This window comes from Procambarus clarkii, chromosome 36, assembly GCF_040958095.1.
Source record: "Procambarus clarkii isolate CNS0578487 chromosome 36, FALCON_Pclarkii_2.0, whole genome shotgun sequence".
NCBI lineage: Eukaryota > Metazoa > Arthropoda > Malacostraca > Decapoda > Cambaridae > Procambarus > Procambarus clarkii.
In genome coordinates this window covers 7730786-7744444 of record NC_091185.1, presented here as the reverse complement: position 1 = coordinate 7744444, position 13659 = coordinate 7730786, and the positions used below count along the sequence as shown (strand labels likewise).

The 13659-nt window shown below is 41.9% G+C and overlaps 1 protein-coding gene across 2 annotated transcripts in view; it reads right to left on the bottom strand.

Annotated features, from left to right (window-relative positions):
- Nucleotides 1–4528, bottom strand: part of LOC123756085 (uncharacterized) — a 62871-nt gene extending 58343 nt beyond the window's left edge. The window contains exon 1 of one of the 2 annotated variants that reach the window (XM_045739069.2): nucleotides 4441–4528. The gene's annotated coding sequence lies outside the window, so the exon portion shown is untranslated. The other variant, XM_069336534.1, reaches the window with a different exon arrangement.
- Between the last annotated feature and the right edge of the window lie 9131 nt (nucleotides 4529–13659).

Sequence of the window (13659 nt, the reverse complement as noted above, 5' to 3'; positions counted from 1 at the left end):
ATTCCAACATAGTTGAGGCAGTTGATAGTGATAAGGTTTGTGATGTTGTGTACCTTGACTTTAGCAAAGCTTTTGATACAGTGCCACATTAATTAAAAGTTAAAGAATACAATTAAATGATTGATTAAAAGTTAAAGCCTCATGGTATTGGGGGTGCTATTTAAAGTTGGATTAGGGCATGGCTATACCAAAGGAAACAAAGTTAATATAAATGGGGGTTAAGTCAGACTGGGAAAATGTTGTAAGTGGAGTGCCTCAAGGCTCTATCCTGGGACCTCTGTTATTCATAATATATATAAATGATTTAGATTCAGGTTTGAGCAGCAATATTTGCAATTTTGCCGATGATACAAAAATCAGGAGGGAAATAAACACAGAAAAAGACTCGCTACCACTTCAGGACAATCTAAATAGGGTTTTGAAATGGTCCAAATATTAGCAGATGCAGTTTAATGCTAACAAATGTAAGGTTTTGAGGCTAGGTAATGATGATGAGAAAGAGTTACAAGATACGACCTAGCTGGTGTTGATATTACGGTCGAATTGCGAACGGGATCTGAGAGTTGTAATCAGTAAGAATTTAAAACCAAAAAAATCAATGCTTAAATGTTCGTAATAAGGGAAATAGGATACTGGGTTTTACCCTCTGCAGTTACCTTCATTCTTATGCTCTTATGTTATGCTTCGGGTATATCTTGCTCATGTTAGGCCCCATTTAGATTATGCAGTTTACTTTTGGTCGCTTTACTATAGAATGGATATAAATTTGCTAGAATGCATCCAGCGTAGGATGATAAAGTTAATCCCGCAAATTAGAAACCTTTCATATAGAGAGATTGACAAAGCTTAATTTGTATTCTCTAGAAAAGTGAAGAATTATGGGTGACATGATAGAGGTGTACATGTGGACAAATGGGCATAACAAATGGGATATTAATAGGGTATTAAAAGTATCAACACACAATAGAACATGAAACAATGGGTATAAATTGGATAAGTTTAGATTTGGGAAAGATCTGGGTAAATACTGGTTCGGTAACAGGGTTGTTGATTTCTGGAACCAATTACCACATAACATAATACAGAAGAAGTAATACACCTATCCCATGATCTTTTCAAGTGTAAGTTAGACATATACTGTATATGAATTTGTTTGGGTGGATATAATTAGGAGCTACCTCATATGAGTCAAAAGGCCTTCTGCAATTTCCTCAATTCTTATGTTTTTACGAAGAAGGAAGAGAAGTGTGAACAGAACCACAGTTGAATTAACCAACACCTCCAAACCGGGGTCCCTAAACACCAACCAGGGCAGCTCAGGGGCATCCACCTCGTCACACAACCTAAACTGCTGCAACACAGAAAATTTCAAATGCAAACTGGTCGCTGCTGGGACACAATGATCTTCATTAGAATGGTTCGTATGAAGAGTAACACGTGGAGAATATGTCCCACACGACTCAAGGCTGAGGGTGTCGCCGACTAAGCAAGCAGCATGACAGAGGCAGAAGAAATGAGTGTGAGCGTCGCCATGTGGCACGGATGCACAACCCCTCAGATTTACACGAGGCAAAAGGAGGTTCGGGGGAGGGGGGGGGGGGGGAATATCAATAGGATAACCAAACAGACATGGGCTTTCCAGGGGTCTACAGGGAATGGCTTTGCAGGTAAGACCAGGCAATGGGAATGCTATGCTTCCCTTAAACATAAATTCTACTGGAAGACAGTACACAAGGACGAATACTGTACAAGAATATAGAGTAGAGAATTGTATGCCTACACAGCACAATCATAACGCTGTGAAGGCCAAGCACATGGTGCCGGCGAGGTTGCATGAACCACAGTGCGTCCCACCAGATAAAAATTGCTCTTGACCCATGGGAAGACAAGGTCAAAGACAACCGACTTACCTTGGGTGAAGAGTACAACAGGCAAGTAGGTCTTCTAAGGGAGCGATCCCTGAACACTCCAAGGGAAGGCAACCCCGGGAGTGCAAGGGCAGCACTAAGGATCACACAAGGATGAGAGCTGTGAGCACATGCAGCTCCAAGTGCACTACACTTCCTGGCTCAGCTGCACCAATGTGTACAGGATCAGCCCACAAAGGCAAAACACCATAAAACCAAAACACAAGAGACTGAAGCCAGAGCAACAGAAAGGGCAACCAGGCACTGCTTCAATCACTGCACTCTGAAGCCAGAGCAACAGAAAGGGCAACCAGGCGCTGCTTCAATCACTGCACTGCAAAGAACTGAGGGTGGAGCACCTGGCTGAACTAGGCTGCCTCCCGCCTCTCAATGAATGAGGAAAAAGGTAGGCCAAATGAGCATGCACTAGTTTCGTGAATTTTGAGATTATGGTCTCTCTTATAAGCAAAAATGGTCTGTTTGGTTTCATTGAGTTTCTGGGTGTCTTCCTTGGTGGTGGCCACTGCTCTTTACACCTCCCAACCTGGCTCATGGTTACCGGTAAGCCTAAAAGTAAAGAAGGAACAAATGGCACCTAATAGTTTGGCACTATATCAGTACAGTAGCCTCAAGCAGCTACCCCCACCCCCCTCAGAAGAGCAACTTTTATAAAATTACATATCTTCAGTTTGGCTTAAAATATTTTTCTGGTAGAGGTTCTACATGCAGATTATATTTATGTCTTTTCTTCTGACATAAATAATCAACCAATCAACCGAGTGTGGGGCCTCCGGGAGCCTCCCTGTGGCGTGTGTGTGAGTGTGGGGCCTCCGGGAGCCTCCCTGTGGCGTGTGTGTGAGTGTGGGGCCTCTGGGAGCCTCCCTGTGGCATGAGTGTGGGGCCTCCGGGAGCCTCCCTGTGGCGTGTGAGTGCGGGGCCTCCAAGAGCTTCCCTGTGGCGTGAGTGTAGGGCCTCCAAGAGCCTCCCTGTGGCGCGTGAGTGTGGGGCCTCCGGGAGCCTCCTTGTGGCGTGTGTGTGTGGGGCCTCCAGGAGCCTCCCTGTGGCGTGAGTGTGGGGCCTCCGGGAGCCTCCTTGTGGCGTGTGAGTGTGGGGCCTCCGGGAGCCTCCCTGTGGCGTGTGTGTGTGGGGCCTCCAGGAGCCTCCCTGTGGCGTGAGTGTGGGGCCTCCGGGAGCCTCCTTGTGGCGTGTGAGTGTGGGGCCTCCGGGAGCTTCCCTGTGGCGTGAGTGTGGGGCCTCCAAGAGCCTCCCTGTGGCGTGTGAGTGTGGGGCCTCCAAGAGCTTCCCTGTGGCGTGTGAGTGTGGGGCCTCCAAGAGCCTCCCTGTGGCGTGAGTGTGGGGCCTCCAGGAGCCTCCCTGTGGCGTGTGAGTGTGGGGCCTCCAAGAGCCTCCCTGTGGCGTGTGAGTGTGGGGCCTCCAAGAGCCTCCCTGTGGCGTGTGAGTGTGGGGCCTCCAAGAGCCTCCCTGTGGCGTGTGAGTGTGGGGCCTCCAGGAGCCTCCCTGTGGCGTGTGAGTGTGGGGCCTCCAAGAGCCTCCCTGTGGCGTGTGAGTGTGGGGCCTCCAGGAGCCTCCCTGTGGCGTGTGAGTGTGGGGCCTCCAGGAGCCTCCCTGTGGCGTGTGAGTGTGGGGCCTCCAGGAGCCTCCCTGTGGCGTGTGAGTGTGGGGCCTCCAAGAGCCTCCCTGTGGCGTGTGAGTGTGGGGCCTCCAGGAGCCTCCCTGTGGCGTGTGAGTGTGGGGCCTCCAGGAGCCTCCCTGTGGCGTGTGAGTGTGGGGCCTCCAGGAGCCTCCCTGTGGCGTGTGAGTGTGGGGCCTCCAAGAGCCTCCCTGTGGCGTGTGAGTGTGGGGCCTCCAGGAGCCTCCCTGTGGCGTGTGAGTGTGGGGCCTCCAGGAGCCTCCCTGTGGCGTGTGAGTGTGGGGCCTCCAGGAGCCTCCCTGTGGCGTGTGAGTGTGGGGCCTCCAAGAGCCTCCCTGTGGCGTGTGAGTGTGGGGCCTCCAAGAGCCTCCCTGTGGCGTGTGAGTGTGGGGCCTCCAGGAGCCTCCCTGTGGCGTGTGAGTGTGGGGCCTCCAGGAGCTTCCCTGTGGCGTGTGAGTGTGGGGCCTCTAGGAGCCTCCCTGTGGCGTGAGTGGGCCCTCCGGGAGCCTCCCTGTGGCGTGTGAGTGTGGGGCCTCCAGGAGCCTCCCTGTGGCATGAGAGTGGGCCCTCCGGGAGCCTCCCTGTGGCGTGAGTGTGGGGCCTCCAAGAGCCTCCCTGTGGCGTGAGTGTGAGTGTGGCCTCCGGGAGCCTCCCTGTGTCGTGAGTGTGGGGCCTCCAAGAGCCTCCCTGTGGCGTGAGTGTGAGTGTGGCCTCCGGGAGCCTCCCCGTGGCTGGTGTTGGCCTCACACTCACCTCACTCCACCCAACACCACACCTTCACATACATCAGGTGGTCAACAGGTCGTATATAAGGGTGGTGAGAAGGCGTGCGAGGAGCCAAGAGAACACACACAGCCACAAACACCAACACTTCCCCCTCACCTTCCGCTTGCGACCAACAACACACCAACAGCTGATCACCTCACATCAAAACATTGACTTGTGATGACAATGGCGGCCTTCACGTGGCCACATATACTGCCATCGGCTATATATCTTCCCGCCACTAATTACTACAACTCTCGGTTGTACTTAGCTCTATAATAACAGGGTGCAATGTATATGTATGTATGTATTCACCTAGTTGTGCTTGCGGGGGTTGAGCTCTAGCTCTTTCGGCCCGCCTCTCAACTGTCAATCAACGGAATTTTTTACACACACACACACCCAGGAAGCATCCTGTAACAGTTGTCTAACTCCCAGGTACCTAGTTACTGCCAGGTGAACAGGAGTATCAGGGCGAAAGAAACTTTGCCCAATCACTAGACCTACTAGAATCACTGATAGTACTGCCACGGCTCTTGATCACATCTGGACCAACATAACCTCTCCGCTTACTTCAGGGATAATCATCGATAGCACTACAGACCATTACCCCACATTTCTCCTAACTAACATTAACAAACCACCTCTAGAGACAAAGGAGATAAGCTTTAGGCTGCACAATGAAACTGCTATAGACAATTTATAGCTGCTGCTGCTAATATCAACTGGGAAGCCGAATTAGGTAACATAGGGGACATCAACCTAGCAGTGTAATCTTTTCTTCATAAAACTCTCAGCCTTTATAACACCCACTGTCCTATGCTAACGAAACAAGTCACAACTAAAAGGCTAAACAATCCTTGGCTTACAAAGGGAATACTTAAATCCATTAATAAAAAACATGACCTTGAGAAGAAGTATAGGTTAGGAATCGTCTCCAAAGAATTTTCAAAGAATTACTCATCATTGCTATCTAAAATAATTAGAAGAATCAAAATTAAATACTACGAAGATAAATTTACCCACACAAAGGGCAACATTAAGAAAACATGGAGCACAATTTCACAAATATTGGGATCAAAGAAGATTATAAATAACAAACCAATACTCCTGTCCAATATCGATGGTCTGCTTTCAGCCTCTGATACTGCTATTGAGTTCAATAGGTTCTTCTCTACATTGGGTCATCCCTTGCAAATGAAGTTCCTTCTTCCAGTACTAATGTTCAGGACTATCTTACAGGTGTCTATCCACAGTCTCTGTACCTAACGCCTGCTAATTCCACTGATGTTACTCAAATTCAAATGTTTATTCAGGTAAAGTACATATACATACAAGGTGTGAGACAAACATTGATGGATTTATAGATAGAGCTAGTACATACAATGCCTAAAGCCACTATTACGCAAAGCGTTTCGGGCAGGAAAAACACAAATGACTAAAACTTAATACTAATTGAGATTAAAGTATAAATTGTGTTGAGAAAATATAAAAATAAAAAAGGGGGAACATGCCAGAAAAATAGCAAATATACAATTTGGTCGACAAACAGCATTGTTTAAAATAGCAGACATAGGTTGTTTAACATTTAGGGGTAAGATAGGTTACAGGGAGTTAATTAGGTAGTGCTTAGTTACTGAGTTACTTACTTACTGAGATAACTCTTTCCCATAAAACCAAGTCTAGTGCCCTTGAGGAGATACTAACTTTAATTTACAAAAAAAACTCCGGATCTTTAGCTCCTGTCATTGCATTGCTCTTCAACAAGTCACTTGAACTCTAAACCTTCTCAGATATTCTAAAAAAAAAAAAGCGAGAGTAACCCCTGTCCACAAATGTGGTGATCTCACAACTTCAGACTAATATCAATTCTGCCAAACTTGTCAAAAATATTTGAGAAACTAATCTAAAAGCAGCTTTACTCTTATCTAGCCAAATATATACTTAGTCAATATACTTAGCTCTTGTCAATATGGCTTCAGACCCCAAAAAAGCACTAACGATGCACTTATTAGTATGATTAACTTGATACATGCAGCTCTTGATAAAAATGAGTTCCCTGTTGGGTTATTTGTGGACCTGCGTAAGGCTTTTGACACTGTCAACCACCAAAACCTTCTTCTTAAATTACATCATTATGGAGTCAGAGGTCACTCCCTGCAATACCTTAAGTCTTACCTTACTGACAGGCTCCAGTATATTTATGTGAATAATTCAAATCAAATCAAATGTTTATTTAGGTAAGGTACATACATACAAGAGATTTTACAAAGAGTGATGGATTTATAGATAGGGCTAGTACATACAATGACTAAAGCTTAATACTAATTGAGCATAAAGAATAAAATGAGTTGAGAACAAATACAATACAATACAATTTTATTTAGGTAAGGTACATACATACAATAAATATTTACAAGGATTGTTTGACTTATAGGTAGAGCTAGTACATACAATGCCTAAAGCCACTATTACGCAAAGCGTTTCGGGCATGATAAACTTAAATGACAAGCTTAATACTAATTGAGCATAATGAGTAGAATGAAAACATAGATGAAAAAGCAGCACAAATACAATTATGTCGACAAACAGCGCTCTTTAAAGAAAAAAACAGACATTGGTTGACAATAGAAGGGTAAAAGCTTCATAGAAGGTTGTAACAGAACCCATGAGCACCACACCAGAAATAAATACAGTTTTGATATTCCTAGAGTACGTCTTAATCAAACTAGAAATGCTCTGCAAATCAAGGGGCCCAGAATGTGGAATGACCTTCCCAACCATGTTAAAGACTGTACCTCTCTCAACCAGTTTAAGATAAAAACTAAACACTACCTAATAAATTCCCTGTAATCTACCTCACTCCTCTATTGTCAACCCATGTCTGTTATTTTCTTTTTTTTTTTTCTTTTTTTTAATCAACACTGTTTGTCAACCTATTGTATTTGTGCTGCTTTTTCAGTCATGTTCCCCCTTTTTTTTATCTTTATTTGTATTTGTTCTCAACATCTTTTATTCTTTATGCTCAATTAGTATTAAGTTCTAGATATTAATGTTTTTTCTTGCCCGAAACGCATTGCGTAATAGTGGCTTTAGGCATTGTATGTACTAGCTCTATCTATATATCAATCCATTAATGTAACATCACTTGTATGTATATACCTTACCTGAATAAACATCTGAATCTGAATCTCTGAATCTGTAAGGTAGGTTACAGGGAATTTATTAGGTATAGCTTCGCTTTTAACTTAAACTGGTTGAGAGAGGTACAGTCTTTAACATGGTTGGGAAGGTCATTCCACATTCTGTCCCCCTTGATTTGTAGAGCATTTCTAGTTTGATTAAGTCGTACTCTAGGAATATCAAAACTGTATTTATTTCTGGTGTGATGCTCATGGGTTCTGATACAACCTTCTATGAAGCTTTTGAGATCAGGATTGGCATTATAGTTTAGCGTTTTATATATGTATAATACACATGAGAGAATGTGCAGTGACTTAATGTCTAACATATTCAGAGATTTAAGTAGGGGTACCGAGTGATGTCTGGGGCCAGAATTGGATATTGTCCTAATAGCAGCTTTGTGTTGAGTAATTAGAGGACGTAAGTGATTTTGGGTAGTAGAGCCCCAAGCACAAATACCATAGTTGAGATATGGATAGATAAGGGAGTAATAGAGAGTCACCAGGGCAGGGCGGGGTACATAATATCTGATCTTAGAAAGAATGCCCACAGTTTTTGAAACTTTTTTTGATATGTTTAGAATGTGTCCCTGGAAATTAAGCTTGTGGTCAATGAGAATGCCAAGGAATTTGCCATCTAATTTGTTACAAATTTGGGTATTGTTTATTTTGAGATTTATTTGATTAGAGGATTTATTGCCAAACAGAATATAGAAGGTTTTGTCAATGTTAAGGGTGAATTTGTTGGCAGTTAGCCACAGATGGACTTTATTTAGCTCAGTATTTACTGTGGCATTTAGAGCAAGGGGATCAGGACTGGAGTAAATGAAGGTTGTGTCGTCAGCAAATAGAATTGGTTTGAGGTGTTGGGAGGCATATGGAAGGTCATTAATGTAGATGAGAAAGAGGAGAGGGCCAAGTATGCTGCCCTGGGGAACACCAATGTTGATGGGTAGGGTGGGAGAAATTGTATTATTCACAGAAACATATTGGAGCCTGTCAGTAAGGTAGGATTTGAGGTATTGTAGGGAGTGTCCTCTGACTCCATAATGATGTAATTTAAGAAGAAGGTTTTGGTGGTTGACAGTGTCAAAAGCTTTACGCAGGTCCACAAACAACGCAACAGGGAACTCATTTTTATCAAGAGCTGTATGAATCGAGTTAAGCATACTAATAAGTGCATCGTTAGTGCTTTTTTTGGGTCTGAAGCCATATTGGCAAGGGCTAAGTATATTGAGTTTGGCTAGATATGAGTAAAGCTGCTTATAGATTAGTTTTTCAAAAATTTTTGACAAGTTAGGCAGGATAGATATAGGTCTGTAGTTGTTAACATCTGTGAGATTACCACATTTGTGGACAGGCGTTACTCTCGCTTTTTTTTTAGAATATCTGGGAAGGTTTGGAGTTCAAGTGACTTGTTGAAGAGCAAAGCAATAGCAGGGGCTAAAGATCTGGAGGCTTTTGTGTAAATTAAAGTTGGTATCTCCTCAAGGGCACCAGACTTGGTTTTAAGGGAAAGGATTATCTCATTGACGTCAGTGGAATTAATAGGCTTTAGGTACAGAGACTGTGGATAGTTACCTGAAAGATAGTCATTAATGTCTGTACTGGAAGATGGAATATCATTTGCAAGGGATGAACCAATGGAAGAGAAGAACCTATTGAACTCAATAGCAGAATCAGAGGCTGAAAGCTGACCATCGTTATTAGACAGGAGAGTCGGTTTGTTATTTAAAGACTTCTTTGATCCCAATATTTGAGAAATTGTTCTCCAAGTTTGTTTAATGTTGCTCTTTATTTGGGTAAATTTATCTTCGTAGTATTTAGTTTTGGCTCGTCTAATTATCTTAGACAGCAATAATGAGTAATTCTTTGAGAATTCTTTGGAGACAATTCCTAACCTATACTTCTTCTCAAGGTCATGTTTTTTATTAATAGATTTAAGTATTCCCTTTGTAAGCCAGGGATTGTTAAGCCTTTTGGTTGTGACTTGTTTTGTAAGCATAGGACAGTGGGTATTATAAAGGCTAAGAGTTTTTTGAAGAAAAGATTGCACTGCTAGGTTGATGTCCACTATGTTACCTAACTCGGACTCCCAGTTGACATTATCAGCAGCAGTTATAAAATTGTCTATAGCAGTTTCATTGTGTAGTCTAAAACGTATCACTCTTGACTCAAGAGGTGGTTTGCTAATGTTAGTTAAGAGAAATGTGGGGTAATGATCTGTAGTGCTATCAGTGATTATACCTGAAGTAAGCGGAGAGGTTATGTTTGTCCAGATGTGATCGAGCGTCGTGGCAGTGCTATCAGTGATTCTAGTAGGTCTAGTGATTAAGGGTATGAGGAAGCAGGAATTCATACAGTTGAGGAAGCTAACAGCAGTTAAAAGAGATAAAAAAAGAGATAAAAAAGGGGGGAACATGGCTGAAAAAGCAGCACAAATACAATTCTGTCGACAAACAGCGCCATTAAAAAAAAATAAAAAAAAAAAAAGACATTGGTTGACAATAGAGGGGTAAGGTAGGTTACAGGGAATTTATTAGGTAGTGCTTCGTTTTTATCTTGAACTGGTTGAGAGACGTACAGTCTTTAACATGGTTGGGAAGGTCATTCCACATTCTGGGTCCCTTGATTTGTAGAGCATTTCTAGTTTGATTAAGTCGTACTCTAGGAATATCAAAACTGTATTTATTTCTGGTGTGGTGCTCATGGGTTCTGCTACAACCTTCTATGAAGCTTTTGAGGTCAGGATTGGCATTACAGTTCAGCGTTTTATATATGTATAATACACATGAGAGAATGTGCAGTTACTTAATATCTAACATATTCAGAGATTTGAGTAGGGGTAGCGAGTGATGTCTGGGACCAGAGTTGGATATTGTCCTAATAGCAGCTTTGTGTTGAGTAATTAGAGGACGTAAATGATTTTGGGTAGTAGAACCCCAGGCACAAATACCATAGTTGAGATATGGATAGATGATGCAGTAATAGAGCATCACCAGGGCAGGGCGAGGTATATAATATCGGATCTTAGAAAGAATGCCAACAGTTTTTGAAACTTTTTTTAGATATATTTAGAATGTGTCCCCTGGAAATTCAGCTTGTGGTCAATGAGAACGCCAAGGAATTTGCCATCTATTTTGTTACAAATATGGGTATTGTTTATCCTGAGATTTATTTGATTAGAGGATTTATTGCCAAACAGAATATAGAAAGTTTTGTCAATGTTAAGGGTGAGTTTGTTCGCGGTTAGCCAAAGATGGACTTTATTTAGCTCAGTATTCACTGTGACATTTAGAGCACAGGGGTCAGGACTGGAGTAAATGAAGGTTGTGTCGTCAGCAAATAGAATTGGTTTAAGGTGTAGGGAGGCATTTGGAAGGTTATTAATGTAGATGAGAAAGAGGAGAGGGCCAAGTATGCTGCCTGAGGAACACCATTGTTGATGGGTAGGGTGGGAGAAATGGAATTATTCACAGAAACATACTGGAGCCTGTCAGTAAGGTAAGATTTGAGGTATTGCAGGGAGTGACCTCTGACTCCATAATGATGTAATTTAAGAAGAAGGTTTATTTATTTATATATATACAAGAAGGTACATTGGGTTTGTGAGAATACATTGGATAGTACAGTATATACATTCTTGCAAAGCCACTAGTACGCACAGCGTTTCGGGCAGGTCCTTAATCTAGCAGATAATTTTAAGTAGGTAATTTCAATCAGAATTGATAAATGATAAAGATACATTAGAAGAGAAAAATGAGATGAGAGAGATAAGTAGGTATATTAAAGCATATTGTTATATTAAAGCTCTGATTGATTACATTGACAGCTTGATTAGTAATTTAAACAAGGTTAATAGACAACATACAGCAGATTGACAGCACATATAAGACAGCAATGATCACAATGGTAAAGATGTTCAGATTGGGTACATAAAGATTGGGAGACTGGGTAGCAAAAGATACAGATAAACAAGATTTATAAACACCATACAACAGATTGGCAGCACATATAAGAAAACAGCAATGATCACAATGGTAAAGATGTACAAATTGGGAACATAAAGGTTGGGAGATTGGGTAGCAATTGATACAGTGCAATTTTAAGGCAAAAAGTGAAAAACTATGAAGATGAAATTAGGTACTTTTTAGTATTGATTTTGAATGATGTAAAAGTTGGACAGCTTTTCAATTCAGTAGGGAGTGAGTTCCATAAACTGGGTCCCTTTATTTGCATAGAGTGTTTTTGGTGGTTGACAGTGTCAAAAGCCTTACGTAGGTCCACAAATAACCCAACAGGGAACTCATTTTTATTAAGAGCTGCATGAATCAAGTTAATCATACTAATAAGTGCATCGTTAGTGCTTTTTTTGGGTCTGAAGCCATATTGACAAGAGCTAAGTGTATTGTGTTTGGCTAGATAAGGTGCTTGGCTAGTAAAGATGCTTGTAGATTAGTTTTTCAAATATTTTTGACAAGTTAGGCAGGATTGATATAGGTCTGTAGTTGGTAACATCTGTGAGATCACCACATTTCTAGACAGGGGTTACTCTCGCTTTTTTAGAATATCTGGAAAGGTTTGGAGTTCAAGTGACTTGTTGAAGAGCAATGCAATAGCAGGGGCTAAAGATCTGGAGTTTTTTTTTTGTAAATTAAAGTTGGTATCTCCTCAAGGGCACTAGACTTGGTTTTAAGGGAAAGGATTATCTCATTAACATCAGTGGAATTAGCAGGCGTTAGGTACAGAGACTGTGAATAGTTACCTGTAAGATAGTCCTGAACATCAGTACTGGAAGATGGAATATCATTTGCAAAGGATGACCCAATGGAAGAGAAGAACCTATTGAACTCAATAGCAGTATCAGAGGCTGAAAGCTGACCATCGTTATTGGACAGGAGTAGTGGTTTGTTATTTAAAATCTTCTTTGATCCCAATATTTGTGAAATTGTGCTCCATGTTTTTTTAATGTTGCCCTTTATTTGGGTAAATTTATCTTCGTAGTATTTAGTTTTGGCTCGTCTAATTATTTTATATAGCAATAACGAGTAATTCTTTGAAAATTCTTTGGAGACGGTTCCTAACCTATACTTCTTCTCAAGGTCATGTTTTTTATTAATGGATTTAAGTATTCCCTTTGTAAGCCAAGGATTGTTTAGCCTTTTAGTTGTGACTTGTTTCGTTAGCATAGGACAGTGGGTGTTATAAAGGCTGAGAGTTTTATGAAGAAAAGATTACACTGCTAGGTTGATGTCCCCTATGTTACCTAACTCGGACTCCCAGTTGATATTAGCAGCAGCAGCTATAAAATTGTCTATAGCAGTTTCATTGTGCAGCCTAAAGCTTAACTTCCTTGTCTCTGGAGGTGGTTTGTTAATGTTGGTTAGGAGAAATGTGGGGTAATGGGCTGTAGTGCTATCGATGATTATACGAGTAGTAAGCGGAGAGGTTATGTTGGTCCAAATGTGATCTAGAGTCGTGGCAGTACTATCAGACTATCAGTGATTCTAGTAGGTCTAGTGATTAAGGGTATGAGGAAGCATGAATTCATACAGTTGAGGAAGCTGGCAGCAGTAGGGTGTTCAGGCTCGCAGAGGTCAATATTAAAGTCCCCTGCGATAATTAAATAAATAAATAAAATAAATAAATGTTTATTTAGGTAAGGTACATACATACAAGAGATTTTACAAAGATTGATCGATTTATAGATAGAGCTAGTACATACAATGCCTAAAGCCACTATTACGCAAAGCGTTTCGGGCATGAAAAACATTAATGACTAAAGCTTAATACTAATTGAGTAGTTAGTTACTTTAGTTCATTTGTTATGCACCCCATACCCATCTTGTGGGCGGTTGTGGAAAGGGTTACAGAGGCACATAATGGGCTCAGGGACTGAACCCCACAATTCATTTAGCTAAGCAAGTTACAATCTTGATGAACTAGTTACAAAATTCAATATAAGTCGTCACATCAACAATGGGTTCCAGATCGACCTCAAGTACAGGTTCTAAATTAAGCAACTGACATATGTGGAGAGCTAGTGTCACAATTGATATGTTTGTCCTGCACACCGCCCCCCATCCAGTGGGCAGCGGTGGATAGGTTACAATCACTTAGTTACTACCTACAGTTAGCAAACTGGGGATATTTG